General features: G+C 42.5%; 1 pseudogene; it reads right to left on the bottom strand.

Annotated features, from left to right (window-relative positions):
• Window positions 1-6,209: 6,209 nt before the first annotated feature.
• LOC119002926 (ras-related protein Rab-5A-like) lies at window positions 6,210-6,908 on the bottom strand (annotated as a pseudogene).
• Window positions 6,909-16,704: the final 9,796 nt, after the last annotated feature.

The following is a 16,704-nucleotide window of genomic DNA, read 5'->3' as shown; positions in this document are numbered from 1 at the left end:
AGTGGACATTGATTGAGTACCTCCTCAAGCTTGGGGATTGGAGAGGAAGAAATAATTTTATTAACTCATTTGTCCAGTAATTCAACAAATATTTATTTAATGTCTTTTCTGGAGAGCTATTATTTCAGGCACTTGCAAAGTATGTAACAAGACTGACAAGGTCCTACACTCATGAACAGGACAACATTCCTGTCCTCAAGTAATTCAGCATGATGAGGTCCTTATCACATCATCATCACCATCATCATCACCACCACCACCACCACCACCACCATCATTTATTGAATGCCTGCTTGCTATTTGCCAGGCACTGTCCTAAGTGCTTTACATATATTAATTCAGCTAATCCTCATAAGCACTCAATGAGGTAGGAATGATTAATATCATGCCTCTTTAATAGTTAAAGCAGTTAAGCTACAGCATTTAAGTAACTCATTCAAACAGACCTTGGAAGCTGTGAGTCTGGGATTTGAACCCAGGTAGTCAACTCACGTTATTATAGAGGTGTAGATAAGGACTACAAATGAATCAGGGAAGGGGTGTTTGAAGTGAGTGCTCAGAAATGAGTACACATTTCCAGGCACCAAAATGGAGTACAGGAAAGACAAGTCATTTGACTTCTCTGCACTTCATCTTCCCATCTGAGGACGGAAGGTTTGTAAGAGTAATAAGTGAGAAACCTGAGTGCAAATGCCTTCTTCCAGGTGCGTGAGGGCAGGGACTGGGTAGCACGCATCTTTCTTCCTCTCTCTGTTCTTTCTTGGTACACTTGGACCTCACCCTGAGATGTCCATCCCTCAGCCTCAGGACTTCCAGGTGTCATGTGGAGATTATGCTTTTCTACACGGGCCACATGGGAAAACAAAGGGCACTCAATCCATTTTTTTTAATTGTTTATTTTTCTTGTATGTGCTGGGTACGGCATAAATTTGGTCTGGAACCAAGTTTTTGAGGCTTCTGTCTATTCAGAGGGCCCATAAACGTGCCCAGATTTGGGTGTCTCCCCTGTCCGATCCATCCGCGCCTTTGAACTCAGCAGCTGGGTGTTTCAATTTGGGCTAATTCTCTCTGATACTAACTTTGGGACTTACTCCATTTGGCCTTTTGGTGAATAAAAATCAGAGTGATGGAGGTTTCCTACTGGAGAAGTGCACTGCTTTTCCAATCACTTAAATTTAAGCATCACTTTATAACAGATGGTGCTGCTGATACTGGGCTCCAGTTCCTGAGAGATTAGCAACATGGAGAGACCAGAGCTGTGTCTTTTCTCCCAAGGGAGAAAGAGAACCCTGCTGTTCGTGTGAGTTGCGAGTTCCTGCTGGATGAAATGCCATCAACTCCATCTTTCCTGGGACCCAGAGATAAGTCCTGGTCTCCAGGGTTGTAGGCAGGAGGCATCCATCCAGCTGGAGCTCCTTTGAGGCTGGGGATGTGAGAATCATGCTCGTTTTGCACCATTTCTTTCAGCACAAGTAGCAGAGAGTGGAATCTCTGTGGGATAAGGTGTTTTAATTGGGGGAGGGCAGGTTATAGGGGAGGAAGTTTTTAGTGCTTCTGGCTCTGATAGAGTCAGGGTACTAGATATGCTCCACCCAGCACAATAGATGATGGCAATAGCAGGATTCTGGAAACATTGTCATTGCCCACATCTCTTATGGTTACTTTCCATCTGTTTTTCCAAAAAGATTGGCAACAAAACCTCTACTGTTCTTTGAAGTAGCTGGGATACCCTACTCAGAGTTTTAGCCAAGTTCCAGTAGGACAGAGTTATCAAGGAATAGGGTGTGTGGGTGTGGGGGTGGCAGCAATTCTAAAACAATGTAAGGCTAACTGACATCAATCTGTGAGCAAGAAGCACTTGCTTGTTCTCTCCTGAGACACCAGTGCCAAGCAGTTTCTGGTAGACAGCAAGTGCTCAAAAATAGTTTTTGATTGAGTGATTAGAACAGAGCAATGAGATAATATAACATTACTGAATTAGTAATCATTCAATTCTCCATATGTGCTAAGAATTGTGCCAAATGCTTAATTGTCAGTAACCCTATGGATTTCTATTAGCCCCATTTTACAGATATTGAAACAGAGGCTAAGAGATTGTATAGGATGTCTCCAAAGCCATAGAGCTAGTAAGTGGGCTGGGCTTGTCTGGTTCTAGAGTTTTGCTCTTTACTGGCAAGCTACCAGGTAGAATAGATGAACGAGAAAGATGTATGAAGATTAAATGATGCACCTGTGATCAAGGGAGCAGTATAGGTATTTTAGGGAAAGTAAAAAGTATAGAAAACCCCCCAAACAAATGGCATTTTATTTGAATAGTACTGGACATATGATTATTTGTGTAAAAAATTTAGGGCTCCATCCCTCATATATAAAATAAATTAGAGATGAATTACAAAAATAGATGCCAATCAAAACCCATGTAAAAGCTCTTACTTGACACTAGATAGGTGGGAAGGAAAGACAGAAAAAAGTATAGTAGACTATAAGTGACCTTTATCTTTTCTTTATTATATTGAAAAATTTAAAACCATGCAAGCAATATTTTAAAATGAGGAAAAACACAATAAATCATTCTTTCTACTTTTATTTCTTTCATGTACAAGACTTCAAATAAAAGAAGTCTTCCGTTATTATATCACACCCATAGTGTTGTCAATTCCTGTGATTCAGCTCCAGTGGAAGTTAGTATCCTTAGCTCCCCACACAATACAGTTCCCATTAATGAGTTCACCATCTTTTTGCTGCCCTGTTCACCCCTCCACCCATCACAAAAGGACTCCTATCAGCTTGTCTGCAGAGCAAAGGGGACTTGAGAAGCTACTGAGTTTCTTTCTCTCCTTGTAGAGCTCTGTGCGTGGCTTCTCTTGGCATGCCCAGTTCTGGGCTAGACCAGGTCCTTGGATGCTCTGTATTACCTTACTCGACTTGAAAAAGCTTCTGTTGAATTTCTTACTGACATTTTCGGGCACAGAGTCCTAATTTTAAGAAAACCAGTTAATGAAAGTTTGAGCCATGTGGAATCGATAACAGGGCCCCAGAACTCTTTTTATACACGTTGATGTAAACACTTTGGAACTGGAACATAATTTACAAGGTGGTCCCGGCTGGCAAAGTTTCATATTGTAGGTAGCAATGTTCATGTAAATGAAGAAATAGAACTGAACTTCAAACTTTGAAAACAGAGTTTCAGGAGATTACGTGGCAGGGAGATAATTTTGTTGCTGGAAGAATATAATTCTTGCCTGGCAAGAGGAAAAGGGGGATATTGGAATTCATGCAAAGTGCTGCAAAGCTCTGAAAAGTCTTAAAAATCATGTTCTTATGACACCACCAACAAAAAGCCTGGGACCTGGTCATCTGAGATATTTTTTCCTTTCAGTGTTGAATTTCCTTTTTGCTTTGTTTCTTCAGGGCAAACCTGTCTGCCATTACTTTCTTTATAAGAAAGAAATGAAGATTTGATTTCCTTTGCAGATCACTTTCCTGAAAAATATCTACTTGCTAAGGCAACAAGAAGCCTATATGGAGATGAACAAAAATCAGTTTCTCCAAAGTCAGAATTATTGAAATTGTCTAAAGTAGTATCTTTTGATTGTTGGTCTTCTCCAAGCTGTCTTGGAGGCCCAGTATGTGAACCACGGAAGTCTGCAAAGAAACTGCCCACTGTGAACAGCAAAGAAACATCTGGCTACCCATTTGTTTCAGTAGCTAAATCAGCAGCTAAAAATACCTCAAATGCCAAGTGGTCTCCCGTGTTGGGAACTTGTGAGACTTCTTTTTGATAACACCCCAGCTAGAAGTGTGAACACTTTGACTCTTGAAGTTCTACTAATGGTCCAAGAAATAAGAACCAGTAGAAAATGGATCTCTTCATTTCTGATGCCCGCAAGTGTTGTCAACTGCTCTGCTTGGTTCTAGGAATTGTATCTCAACCCCTTGTGGCTAAGGGCTAGGGATGACTTCTGGAATGCGAGCCACAGGAGATAAAGCTTGTCTCTGGCAGCAAATACTGCCTCAGTTTCCTCTCCCTGCCCCCAAAGCTTGGTTGGAAGTCAATGATGAGTAAGACCCCTCACAGCGGGGGACAACCTAAGCCAGACTCGATCACGTGGGAGGCCTTCATGGAAGGATTTGGGGGGCTGCAACAAAGAAAGAGCAATGGACTCTCACGCCCCGCCCCCCCNCCCCCCCCCCCCCCCCCCCCCCCCCCCCCCGCTTTGACATAGCCTGAGTCCCCTATTTTGTTCTCTGGGAGAAGTGCTTCCTGGCTCTAATCCCCTTAAGCATGAATACCTGTTGGGGAAGGGTGCAGCTCCTTGCCTTGCTAGAGCGTGTCCTGGGGGAAAATCTGGCATCACAAAGACTTCCTGATAAACCTGTAAAATCTGCTCTGCTAAGAGTGCTTTCATTCATATGTTAAGGGTTCGAGCAAGAAACCCTAAAACTCTGTTCCTGACAGATTCTGGCTCATAGTAAGCCCTCAGATTTCTTTGAAATGTTATTTACTGTTTGATCCTTGCCACCCTGTATTCCTGTGTATTACAATCCAATAAAAGCCCCTAGAGGAGGGGGCTCAATGCCCTTTTTCCCCTGAGAAACTGGCCACTGCTCACGGCCTTTTTCCTCTGGGAAAATAGCCACTTCTCCTCCCCAAGGAGATTGCATCATGTCTCAGTCATGATTACTCTCATCCGTGGGGCTGGGAGGACTTGTGAGGAAAGTCGCCCCATCCAAGTGGCTGGGATGCATTCCTAAAGATGCTATTGGTCTTAGGTGAATATTTCTTTTACTTAAGTCGGCCATAGCTCCTCTCTTAAAGTTTGAACATTGTTTGATTACATCTCATGTGTTGTGAGCTAAGAGTTTTTGGCATCAATTTTTAGCTAGGATTTCACTGGCAGTGGGCTGTTTACTAGTAGGGTACTGTGCTTAGCACCTTATATATTCCATCCTATATAAATCCATTTTTAAACCAAAAGATTAGGAGTTTGTTTCCTCCATTTTACAGCTGAGAAAACTGAGGCACCAAAAGATAAAAGACTGCTCCATTCACAACATGAGTCAGTGGTGCAGTCAAGTTTACAGTTTTTGACTATTACAAATAAAACTGCTATGAACATTTATGTATAGCTCTTTGTATGGACACCTGCTTTCACTTCTCCTGAGTAAATACGTAGGAGTAGACTGGCTGACTCATATGTTAGGTGCATGTCTGAATTTTTAAGAAACTAAGAAACTGTTTTTCTAAGTTCTAACATTTTAAACTCCCACCAATGGTATATAAGACTTCCAGTTCTTGTATATTCTTTCCAACACTCAACAAAGTCTTTTTTTAAAAAAATTGATCATTATTCTCTTACAGTTTTTCCAATTTTTTCCCCATTTGCCCTTCTCCACCCAGTCTACCCCCTGCTCCCACAGTCAGTCCTCACACCACTGTCCATGTCCATTCATACATGCTCTTTTACTAGTTCCTTCCCTTTCTTTCCCCTCCCTTCTGGCTGTAGTTAATCTGTTCCATGTTTCCATACCTCTGGTTCTATTTTGCTTGTTAGTTTATTTTGTTCATTAGATTCCTCTTATAAGTGATGTCATATGGTATTTATTTTTACCTACTGGCTTATTTCACTTAGCATAATATTCTCCAGTTCCATCCACGCTGTCTCAAAAGGTAGGAGTTCCTTCTTTCTTTCTGCTGCTATAGCATTGTGTATCACTTCATTATGCAAATATACCACAGTTTTTTGATCCACTCATTTACTGATGACCACTTAGGGTATTTCCAGCACTTGGCTATTGTAAATAGTACTTCTGTGAACATAGGTGTACATAAGTTCTTTAAATTGGTGTGTTGGGATTCTTAGAGTATATTTGCAGCAGTGGAATTGCTGAGTCAAAAGGCAGGTCCATTTTTAATTTTTTGAGGAATTTCCATACTGTTTTCCACAGTGGCTGCACCAGTCTGCATTCCCACCAGCAGTGCACTAGGGTTCCCTTTTCTCCACATCCTCTCCAGCACTTGTTGCTTGTCACACACAGCTCTCATTTCCCCCTTCTACTGCTGAAACATTAGTCAGAGGGTGACATGCGTGTTACAGAAAATTAAGTTCAAAACACTTAAAGTAATTCTGTACTAAAAACTTGACTCTATCACAAGCCTCTTTTTTTTGGAAGTCATACTGACCTGGTTAAAATGCTGTAACTCCACCATTAACATTTAGGAAGCAGAAGAATATTCCAGAGCTGGTTCAAACCATAGATTTAGTCACTACAACACTGACTCCTGGTTGACTGTGTGGGTTCAGTAAAGTCTATTCCCCTTCCCCCAGCAGAATCTGCTCCTGGATTCCATGGTTCATTCTTTAGCAACTTCTTAGCTATTGCCACGAATATTTCATTTACATTCATTGATGTTTTGGCTGATGTCTCCATGAATAATAAACTGTTGTCATTTGCATAGGATTTTGCTTCCTGGCAATTGACAGCCCTTTTATTTGCAAGGTCAGCCTTATTTCCAGATAAAGCTATTACAATGTTAAGAATGGCTTGCCTCTGAAGTTCTTTAACCCAACTCTGGGCTCTGGCAATGGATTCCTCATTTATGATGTCATATATAACTATGGCTACTTGTGCTCCTCTGTAGTACATTGTGCTAGGCTATGGTATCGCACTTGACCCGCTGTACCCCATACTTCAAACTTTACTGTTGTGTCATCAAGACACATTGTTTGGGTTAGAAAAGCAGCCCCGATAGTATTCTCTTGAAATTCATGAAAATGGCCTTTCACAAAACAAAGTACTAGGCTTGATTTGCCAACAGCAGACTCTCCCAGAAGTACTAGTTTGAACCGGCACACTTTATTTCCAGTATTTGGCCCATTGGGTCTCGTTGCTCCTCGATTAGCCATGTCCAAATTTGAAAGAAGCCCATAATTTCAGTCTCTTAAATGAACTTTCAGGATGCAAGGTATCAATTTTTTCTTTCTGCAGGTAAAGAAATCTTAGACTGCAGCACGCAGAGCCACCGGACTGAAGCTTCCAGGCAGCAGACTCCCAGGCCTGGTCTGAGAAGAAGCTGCAGCTTTGGCGGTGGGCATCTCCCCCCTGCGCCAACCTTCTCAGACTCTCATCCTTTCCTGTTGATTGGGGGTTGTTTTTTTGTCTCCCTATTTTAGGTGGCTCTTTTTTATTTGTTTCTGCATATTAGATCGATCTGCTTTGACTCCCTGTCTTTTTGGAGTTGCCTTCTGTGGTAGGACTCCTGTGGGACTTGGCGGTGCAGTCTCTGTGAACTCCTGAGCTGGGTGCTCTTAGGGATGTCCTTCATGCATTTTTCGTGGGCTCTCTTGTTGTAACTGGGTTTTGCTGGCTGGCTCATTCTTTGGTGGGTTCTTCCCTCTGGCTGGTTGACTGAGAGTCACAATCCCCACCATGCCTTATATGTTATTGTACAGGTGTTGCCAAAACAACAACAACAAAAACACAACCCAAAAAACAACCCACACCAGCAAAAATACCCCCCAGTCACTTCCATCATATCAACAACAAATGATCTAATATTTATAAAGGTGATAAGAGAATAATAATATATGAAAGAGAAAAAGAATATGAGGTGACTATAGGAAACAAATGATTTTGAGAGGGTAGGGGAGGATAGATAAATAATAATAGTAGGGAATAGAAACATGGCAAAGATAAGGAGAAAATAAAATTTACCACATAAATAAAATAGGGTGGGAATAGGCCAAACTGGATAAGACAAAAAAGAGTACAATACGAGGTTTTGGAGGAAAATAAATAGCAAAAAAACAGGAACCAGTTGAAGAAAAACAACCACTGCAGCAATTCCATGACAAGGAGCGAGGATGGATAAAGGTGGACAGAGAATAATTATATTATAAGAAAGAAAAAAGAAAGAAAGGAAAAAAGAGTGTGAGATGCCTAAAGGAAAGAAAACTGATTTTGAGAGGCTAGAGGGCATTAGAAAGAATAAGCATAAGGGTTAGAAACCAGGCTAAGAAAGGGAGAAAATAAATTTTAAAATGAAAATAAGATAGGAAAGGAGGAAGATGAAATGGAGTAGGACAGGAGAACATTAAAATACAAGATTTAAAAAAATAGTGAACACCTAGGGATAGCATGTTGAAAAAATGCAACAACAACCCCTATACCAATGACAACTGAGCAAATGCTAATAAAGGTAGAATGATAATTTTCCTACAAGGCTATTGTAGGAAAGGGGAAAAGATTGTGAGATAACTAATGGAAAGAAAGATGGGTTTGAGAGGGTGGAGGGAGGAGAAATAGTAAGAGCGAGAAATAGAAACAAGGCACAGAAAGGGAAAAAATAGTACTGACTGGGGTGGCTCAATTGAGTGAGTGCTAGCTGGTGAACAAAAGTGTCGCTGGTTTGATTCTCAGTCAGGGCACATGGCTGGGTTGTGGGCCAGGTCCCCAGTATGGGGGTTTCAGAGGCAACCACACATTGATCTTTTTCTTCCTCTCTTTCTCCCTCCCTTCTTCTCTTTCTAAAAAGAAATAAATAAAATCTTTTTAAAAAGGGGGAAAATTAAAATTAAAAAAATAAGAAAAGAAAAGATTGAAAGTAACACAAAGAGAAGGAAAGAATGAAGCGTGGAATTGGAATTAAAACTAAAAGCTAATAATGAAAATAGAAATATAAAAATAAAATAAAAAATAGTGAAATAATAGCAAAAAAATTGAAGACATAGAAATAATGTTAGCTATGTAGGGGGGAAAATCATGCAAATGATGAAAAAGAACAAACTGGAATTTGTCTTAGTGGAGTCTAGTGTTTACCTACTCTCTTCTCCTTCAAGATTTGTCCCTAATGTCAGCTGGTGTTCCAGTCTTGCTTTAGGCAGCCTGTTCGAGACTACGAGGGATCCACAGTCTGTGGCTGTCTCCTCCAGGCTTGGCTGGTCCTTGCTGTTTTTCCCTGCTGGCTTTTTATTAGAACAAGGCCCAGGGGTGGTTCATCTAATATCTGACAGCACTGAATGTACCACCTCCATCTGCCTCCAGAGGGGCCTCTGGTGTGATCGGGAGGTGAGATCCATGAATCACCCACTGGGAGGTGCTAGTCAGCCTTCAGGAAAGATGTTGGGTGTGTTCCCCGCTCATGTGCCACACATCTTGCTCTGTCCCAGATTATTTACATTAATGCATAGTTTCTGATGAATTAGCTGTCTGCTTCATATGAGGGACCAATTTGAGTAAAAGAACCAGTTTTCTTCTGCTTGGTGCTGATGGCAGCTCTCTGTGAGAGCTGAGACTGGGTGGGGCCCTGAATATCTCTTGCTCAACCAATTTCTAATTTCTCTTCTCTGCTGTTTTCAGTGGAATGAGGAGGAGCCAGGATAGCACCTTATAAAAGTTCATAAAGGGCTTCTTTCTTTCCCCTGCAGATATGCCCCTGGCAGGGAGTTCTTGAGCCTAGCTTTATTTTTCTGCAGAGTTTGCAATCCTGCAGGTGGGGGATGGGCACACCTTCCCCTCCCAGAAGGTTTGTACTCCACTGTTTGGGTGGCCCTGCCTGGCTGCAAAGAATCTCAGGTGCCCAGCTCTAGTCTGTCCAGGTCCTGGCTCACTGCTCTCACAGGAGTTTCAGACCCAAAACCTTTGTTCTGTGCACACCCACCGCTAACCAGCCATGCTGGCTGGGGCCCTGCAATCCTTTTGTCATGCAGCCTTTTACTCTTCCTTGACAGCTGGGTTCCATGGACACATACTGTGCTTTGACTGTACTCTTTGTTGACAGGGCAGCTGCACATGCATGTGGGTTCCCTGCTCAGCCATGCCCCTGCTTCCTTCTTTAAAAAAGTGCCTATGTGGCACCCACACAGCAGCTCCAGCCACTGCCTGGCTCTGGCACACACCACTTCCCCAAAAGGCAAAAAGTCTTTCTTGGTCAGGGCTGACCACAGTCTATGGGTGCCTCTGACAGTTTTAGGAGCCAGAATTTCTCTCCTGGACTCCTGGTTGGTGCTATAGCCATGGACATGCTGCTCACTGTGTGTGTGTGCAGCCTGAGTCTCCCAGACTCTGTATATCTTCCCAAGTCTCTCCTGATTATGGTTGGGGGTTCCCTATGCAGGACTGGGGCCCTCACTCCAGGTGGGGCGAGAGCTACCAAGCTATGCTTTCTCTCCTCTGCATGCTCCTTTGCTTCAGGCACCTTGAGCAGGGTATTTTCCCTTCAACTTGTAAGATTTCAGTGGATAGTGCAAAGCCTCTTTTGGACTCCTTGGCTTCAAAAATTTATATCAGTTGATATCCACTGATTGTTCATGTCACCTGTTGGAAGATCAGTTGAAAATCTGCATTGGGGGCACGAGCAGGTGGGCTCAGCTTCCTCCTACTCGGCTGCCATCAAGATCTTCAACACAGTCTTTTTAATTTTAGCCATTCTAATAGAGGCATCTCATGGTTTTAATTTGCATTTCCATAATGACTAATAATATGAAGCATCTTTTCTGGTGCTTATTTGCATCAATATTTTATTTTTTATTCAAGTGTCTGCTCAAATGTTCTGATTATTTTAAAAAGTGGGTTTTTAAATTTGTTTTGGAAGTTCTTTACATAATCTGTAACATTCTGCTTTTAAAAAGATTCCTATTCTCTTTTTGCTTCAGTTTGGAAATTTCTATTGACCTGTCTTCAAATTCGCTAATCCTTTTTTTCACCATATGCAGTCTGTTCGTTAGCCCATTGAATTAATTTTTCACTTTAGATATTGTAGAAGTTCCCTTTGATTCCTGTTTTAAAGTTTACATTTATCTTTTGAAGTTTCTTCATATTTGCACCCATATTAATATTTCCTCCAATTTCTTTCACATACTTTATAATAGTCATTTTGAAGTCATCATTGGTGTCATCTCTTGGTCTACATGTAGTCACCTATTTTTCTATTGATTTGTTTCACATTTTTCTGCCTTATAAAAATATATCCTATTATTTTTTATTATATGCCAGAATTTGGACCTAAAAACTACACTGAAATTGGTAATAATTTATACCAGAAATGCCTTTGTTTCTTCTCTTTTAGACAGCATAATGGGTTAGTTTCTTCAGGTAATCACATTTATCAGGAGTAAACCAAAACCGATTAACTCAGCAAGCCAGCCCCCAGCTAGCTCAACCTCTGATAAGTGTCTTGGATGTGGGACCAGAGCTCTTCCTCCAGGAGGTGTTTGTGACTTAAGAACTGATAGGCTGCAAGATCTCTGACTTCCTGTACCACTCCTCACTCTGAAAATGTTTGGTGGGTGGGGAATGGGTAGGAGTCCAACCGAGCTCAATCCCATGCCTGTCCATGCATAACTGTTAAAAATTTGGTATGTTTGCCTTTTGTCCCATCAAGTTCTTCTTTACATCATTGACTTTGCTTTCAGTCATAGTGTTCTAATTTTTTCTAAAATGGCTTTTATGACTGTGATATTTTAGCTACTGTTTTTTCTAAGTTCTTCTTGTTCTTTTGTTTTTTCCTCTTTTGCAGTTACATAAAGTTCTCTCTGAACTTTTATTTATTTTTAATTTTAAGGACAAACGGCATGCTAGCTAAGTTTCCCCTTGAATTCCCCCTTCCTGACCACCCTGAGGGGTCCAGCTGGGTCAGCACAGGCTACCTCCCATGACCTCACCATACTAGACCCTGACCCCTCCTGATTAGAGACAATTTACTTATTTCTGGATAAGCCTTTCATATCTTTGCCACTTATTTTCAAGTAAATTGGTTTTCTGCTTGATGTCTGAGGAGGCATTTGTTGAGATTCACCTTCACCCAAAATAATGATAATAATGACAATAGCAGCTCCTCACTGCCAGGTACACCGCCTACCTCCTGCCTAATCCTCTCAGCAGCCTGGCATGGTGAACATTATCTCTGTTTTGCAGATACATTTTATTTGTACCCCCACCTTGCTCCAGGAAGGTTTATAGAAGACTTCCTAAAGATTCATAAAATACAGCATCATAATGAAAAGTAAAGGCAGAAAAAACAGTTTCCAAAAAACAGTGTGGAAATAGTCTCATTGCCTTTAAGAACCTTGCCTGCAACCATAAAAGGGTTAAGAAGCAGAATTTCGACTTGAACCTGGCTCCTTTGGCTGCTCAAAGCTGTGATGTTTGTGCTAAGCCAGACTGACTCAGGCTGAGCAATGAGAAGGGACCTTCTCTGAATGTTGGAGGTCAAACCTGACAGGTGACAGTCTGAAGGTGGGCTTTGAAGCCAAACCTGTCTGGCTGGGTATCAGTGTTACTCCAGCTACGCTGACCGTGAGCAGGAAGGCTCTTTTAGAAAATTACCACTTCTGGGCTGGGACTTGGGAGACATGAATCCCCATCCTCAGTTCCATGACTCATTGGAATTAATGGCCACAAGGTCTTGTTACACAAACTACTTGATGGTATTTATTGAGCACCTGCTGTGGGCTAGTCAGGCTCTGATAGATGTGGGGGTTCAGATGTGCCTGCAGGGAGCTCATAGTCCAGTGAGTAAGGCAGCTATTAAAGATATAAATATACATAAACTCGTGCCAAGTGCTATGAAGGGAAAGAAGTGGGTTCCAGAGGAGACCCGCATTGGGATAATTTGGGGCATGAAGAGGGCTCAGGGAAAGTCCCATGAAGAAATACCATATGAGTGGCGGCTTTTTTGTTAACAGCTCTGTTTTTGCTCGGCCCTTACCCTTACTTTGATAACAGAACTTCCATGTGGGAAGCCCATTCATTTCATGTGGGTTGGGTGTTTGACCCCTTGTTTCAGATGTGGCATGTGACCCAGACCTGGTCAATCAGAACACTCTAATCCTCTGGCCACAATGATGGTTCAGGGGTGGCACATGGTCTGAGAAAAACCAGACTCTGTCCCAGCTCTTCCTCTAGAGTCAATGGGGAGGACGTTGCCTTTCCAGTGTGGTTCCACCCACAACTACATGCAGCCTGGCTTCTGATAACCACACTGGAACTGCATGGAGAGAGTGCATCTGAAAGACAGAGAAAGACTGCACACTGATGGCACACTTTGAGACCCCAAATCCAGCCTGAAGCCTGACTTTTTATTTCCATGAATTGATGCGTTTCCTGCTTTTAGAGGGCAAGTTAATCTGAGTATATGAAAGGAGCCTACTACAGAGACAAAAAGCAGTAGAAATGAGCCATGTAGATACTGGGAGGAAGAGTGTTGTAGACAGAGGGAACAGCACGTGTGAGGGACTGAGTTGAGGAGGTCAGTTCGGCTACAGTAAGTGAATGAAGTGAGCAGTACTAGGCCATTGGGCTTGTGCACTGCATAGCATTGCCAGGATAAGGGTGAAGAGAGTTGGTGGAAGTACTGGGTGTCTCCCCAGAATTCATGTCCATCTGGAACCTGAGAGTGTGACCTTATTTAAAAATAGGGTCTTTGCAGATGTAATTAGTTAATTAGTTAAGATGAGTTCATAGTGGACTAGGGTGGGCCCTAAATTTGGTGACTGGTATCATTCTAAGAAGGCCATGTGAACACACAGAGAGAGACACCCAGGGAGAAGGCCACGTGAAGCAGAGGCAGAGACCACAGTGATGCAGTTCCAAGCTAAGGAATGCCAAGGATTTCCAGCAACCTCCAAAAACTGGAAGAGGGAGCAAATATTTCCCCCTAGAACTTTTTGGATGAACCATGGCTCTGCCAACACCTTGATTTTGAACCCCTCACCTCCAGAACTGTTGTTTTAAGCCACCCTGTTTGTGGTATTTTTTTATGGCAGTCTGAGGAAATGGACACAGTGGGTAAGTATCCCAGCTTCCTTGTCCCATGACAGGCAACTCTGAAGCATCTCCCATAGTCGCTGCAATGGTCCACAGCAGAACAGCTCCAGTTACCCACAAGATACACCACTCTTGAGCACAGCCTATGCTGACTCTTCTGTTCCTTCACTCTGCTCCTGGGATCCCCTCCCAAATGAACTAGTTATGCCCAAGTCCTTGCTTTAGGGTCTACTTGGAGGAAACCCAAACTAAGACAGATGCCACTTAAACCAATGGTGACCTGGTGGACAGGGCCTTAGGGTGATGTAGGTGAGGTTGGCAGGAGCCACATATGATTAATGAGTTTGTATTTAATCCTGAGCATCATAGGAAAAATTAGAGCAGGGAGTGATGTTTGGTAGTCATTTTTTCATGGATCTATTGGCCGTAATTTGGAGAATGCTCGCAGGGTGGTGAAGCAGTTAGTTGCAGGGAGACTGATTGCAGTGGTCCTTCTTTTTACAATTCATGCTCTGAGGCCAAGGTCTCCACTGGGGATGGAGTGAGATGCACAGTAGGCATGGCAAGACACAATTTTTCTCCCTTTGAATCTTGGGAACCTTTTTTTTTATGCTGTAGACTTTCTTAGTTAACACTCAATTGCTGAGCAATTTTCATTACCTCTCCTTGCAGACAGACAGTGAACAGCTGTCAAGCTTGTCTTACAAAGCAAGACAATTTTTTCCCCATTACCGTAGCTCAGGGTCAGAGTGAGCGAAGGAGCAGGAGCAGCTGTAATGGAATATTCTGGCAGTGTCTGCCAGCCCTGTTTCCAAGTGAACAATGATTTCCCTGCTGTCATGGGAGGCAGAGGTGGGAATGGGCAACCTTTTGGGTTTGCTTCCCGCTCTGGTTCCTATTGCCCTTTCAGAAAGAAGCCTAACTGCAACCCCCTTGGAATTTGCGTATAATTTGCATTTGCACTTTGATGGGCTATGTGGACATACTTTCACCTGAGATTGTAAATTAATTGCAATCAAATGGGAAATACTCTGATCCAGATTTTAAATGTTGGAAGGGGAAGGAAAGGTTATTTAGGTCTAGATGGGATGCTGGGCACATAGTAGGCACTCAATAAATCCACCTACCTGTGCTTCTCCGTCCTGTCTTTCATTTCTCCCTGTTTCCCTTCCTGCCCAACCTTGTTTCTAATGCCTGAGTCATTTGTGGAATGTATTCACTAACTGCTGGCCAGCCTCAGCATGAATACTGCCAGTGACAGGGAACTCACTCCCTCACATTCAGTTCCTCTCATTGTCAACCCTGACAATGAGAAAATTCACTTTTTAGATGCTGATGTGAAATTTCTTTCCTTGTGTCTTCCACCTACTGATCTGTGCTCACCAGTGGCCCAACAGAATAAATCTTGTCTCTCTTCCTCATGGTTGCTGCTCAGATATTGAAGACAATACTTATTTACTTATTTGGTAAGAAAATGAAGACAGTTCTTCAGCCTTTTTGTCTATCCTCCTACAATTTTTTCCAATAATCATTATCTCTATTAAAATAGTGGCCTGGACTCTAGGCATGAAATCCCACTAGTAAGAACCAGACTTGAAGTACCACCTCCATTTTCCTGAGCAATGTACCCTTGCTGATGCTACCTAAGTTAAGTCATTGATTTTTTAAAAAAAATGTTTTGGTGGTTGCCACTTTATACTGGTAGTTAATGTTTAGCTTAGCATTGACTAGGAGACTTGAACCAAAAGCTGAAAAGCCAAATACCATCAGTAGCCAGGAAGGTAAGGTAAATGAGCAAAAAACATCTTGGGTGAGGCTTGTGGTAAGCTGAACAGTTCATGCCCCTTTCATAGAGAGCAATAGCTCTCAGCTCCTGCTGATTATTGCCATCTGGGGTGCAGGCTACACAGTAAAAATTAGGAGCTTCCACCTAAAAACCCAGACTTGCAACTCAGTTTTCAAAAAACCCCAAAGATCTAACAACTTTGTGCTCATACTCCAGCATGGCTAGGGCTGAGCCATGGCTGCCAGAGGTCCTTGGACAATGCTGCAGAGCAGCTAAGAGGGCCCTGGAGTACTTTTCATGTGACCATGCTGACTTGATCTGTCGAATGGGGGTGGAGGGGGAATCAAACCGTGCCTGGGAGAGGCTGAGGCAGTGAGGCTCAGACACTCTGTTCCCTCGTGTCATTTGTGGAAGTGATAACAAGGGCAGGGGCCATGTCATACAGAGTCAGACAGGCCAAGGTGAGCAGTTGGCCTTTAAGTGTGATATCAATATTCAACAAATATTTATTTATTGAGCTCCTTCTATGGGCCAGGCACTGTACAAGACGTTAAAGATGCCTCCCTGAACAAAATGGATAAAATCTCTGTCCTCATGGGGCTCAGATTCTAGTGTGTGTGTGTGGCATATGATGAAATATACAAGCAGCATAGACAATAAAGCAGGGAAGGAGACTGGCATGATTTCAGGCCAGCATCAGAGCCTCAATGCTGATCTTTAAATGACTCTGATAGGCGTTTCTGCTTGCCATTTTTGTAAGGATTAAATAAGAGGGTGTTACAGGCTATATTGTATCTTCTCAAAACTCATATGTTGAATTCCTAACCCCCAGGACCTAGAATGTGACCTTATTGGGAACACGGTCTAATAGAGAATTCAAATTAATACAAGGTCGTTAAGGTGAGCCTAATCCAATATGACTGTGTCCTTATAAGAAGAGGAGATTTGGACACAGACATACACACAGAGGGATGACCGTGTGAAGACTCAGGGAGAAGACGGCCCTCTGCAAGCTGAGGGGAGAGGCCTGGAACACATCCTTCATTTGCAGCCTTCAGAAGGAGCCATACAACTCCTTGATCTTGAACTTCCAGTGTCCAGAACCTTGAGAAAACAGATTTCTATGGTATAAGCCACCTAGTCATGGTACT

Source organism: Sturnira hondurensis, unplaced genomic scaffold (genome assembly GCF_014824575.4).
Source record: "Sturnira hondurensis isolate 20B ecotype Veracruz unplaced genomic scaffold, ASM1482457v3 Scaffold0018337, whole genome shotgun sequence".
In the NCBI taxonomy this organism is placed as follows: Eukaryota; Metazoa; Chordata; class Mammalia; order Chiroptera; family Phyllostomidae; genus Sturnira; species Sturnira hondurensis.
The sequence above is the reverse complement of the archived record's forward strand: the minus strand, read 5'-3'. Positions and strand labels throughout refer to the sequence as shown.